The following is a 1432-nucleotide window of genomic DNA, read 5'->3' as shown; positions in this document are numbered from 1 at the left end:
TAATGGCTATGTCGCTGGACTCCCACGTAGTCGACCGCGGTTCACGTCCTGGACCCGGTGGCTTAAAACTCATGCCGGGGGCGTGTGCATGCGTGCCCAAGATCCCGAGAGGAGAATGGAGGAGAAGGGATTGCGGCATGACCATCCCCCCCTGGGGGGTGATTTCTCGCTTTCTGTCTCTATGTCTCTCTCTGTCTGTCTGGCGAGCGCATGTGCCCTATAGCAAAAACCTCTCAAAAAAAAAAAAAAGAAAAGAAAAGGGGGAAAAGGAGACTAAGTCATTTCTCTGCCACTAGGAAGTGGCAAATCTAGAAACTTCTGCGCTCTCCCATCCTCACCAAGGCACTGTTCATTCTTTGTATTTTCCAAGCTTTTGGCAATGAACACGCGTGGCTTTCATACCCTGAAATGGTCCTTCGAGCAGGGTGATTTTGAAAAGATTCGCTATCCCCTCCACTGCCCCATCATCAAAGACTGGCCTCGCCGCCCTGCCCCCACTTCAGCTGTGGCTAGGGTTGGACTCCCCATGTCCTCGTCTTGCTGAGGTCTGCTGGAAATGTCCCTGGTGAGCCTCTGGCCCCTGGGGAAGTTTGGGGGCAGGTCTGCAGAAAGAGAAGAGGAACTGGGAAGGGATGTGAAACTTGGCCACAGCCGAGCCACCCTGCCCGGTAGCCCACAGGGGTCTCTGGGCAGAGGGCAGGAACGTCCAGTTGGAGCCGATAGCCGGAGGCAGGTGAGGCCAGAGCTAGGAGGGAGGGGGCTGTGGGTTCTTGGAGTGAGGGCAGCTGCCCCACCAAGCCGGGTGGGAGGGGGAATACTACTGGCTGGTTCCCTGGCAGGGCGGGGGGGGGCATGGACTTAGAATGGGTGAATGGAGGACCTTAACTCCTTGGGCCAGAGCCTGGGGGAGGCAGTGACACAGACCCACTAGTTTTAAACGGAGTTCTGGGATTCTGGCTCCACGAAACACAAGAACCTGGGGAAAGGCTGGGGTGCCAGAGCTCAGCAGCGGCCCCAGCAGAGGCAGCCCAGGGGGACAGCCAGGTCTAACCTCGGGTGGATGCTGAAAGAGGCCGAGCATGCAGGGGGACAGATGCAGGTTGTCGGGTGTGTGATTTCTGGTGCAGGCACGGCTCGGCCATCTGGGCGAGAGAGTGCTAATTAAATAAGAAGCAGGTGCTCCATAAATATTTGCTCACTGGAATGGATCGTCTGTGGGCGTGGTGAGCGTGTGTGTCCGGATGAGTGAGGGATGGAGGCGGCTGGGCTGTCAGTTTGTGTGTCTGGGAGTGTGGAGTGGATTTCCGAGTTTGCATACCCGATGGCGTAGGGGTGGGTGACGGCCGTGTTTGTGGATCCGTGTGCGACTCGCTGCGCTCAGTGCCGTGTGTACGTGTGGATGCCGAGTGGGCACCGGCGGCCCCCGGGGGGG

At 58.1% G+C, this 1432-nt stretch overlaps 1 protein-coding gene across 1 annotated transcript in view; it reads left to right on the top strand.

The window, feature by feature from the left end:
* The first annotated feature begins 588 nt into the window (after positions 1-588).
* The window catches only part of C1QA (complement C1q A chain), a 3859-nt gene continuing 3015 nt past the window's right edge, over positions 589-1432 (top strand). The window contains exon 1 of the mRNA XM_006145163.3: positions 589-733. The gene's annotated coding sequence lies outside the window, so the exon portion shown is untranslated. The remainder of the gene's footprint in view (positions 734-1432) is intronic.

The sequence above is a fragment of the Tupaia chinensis genome, unplaced genomic scaffold (genome assembly GCF_000334495.1).
Source record: "Tupaia chinensis unplaced genomic scaffold, TupChi_1.0 Scaffold000146_1, whole genome shotgun sequence".
Lineage (NCBI taxonomy): Eukaryota > Metazoa > Chordata > Mammalia > Scandentia > Tupaiidae > Tupaia > Tupaia belangeri.
Note: the sequence above shows the minus strand (reverse complement) of the source record. Positions and strands in the feature narration are given on the sequence as shown.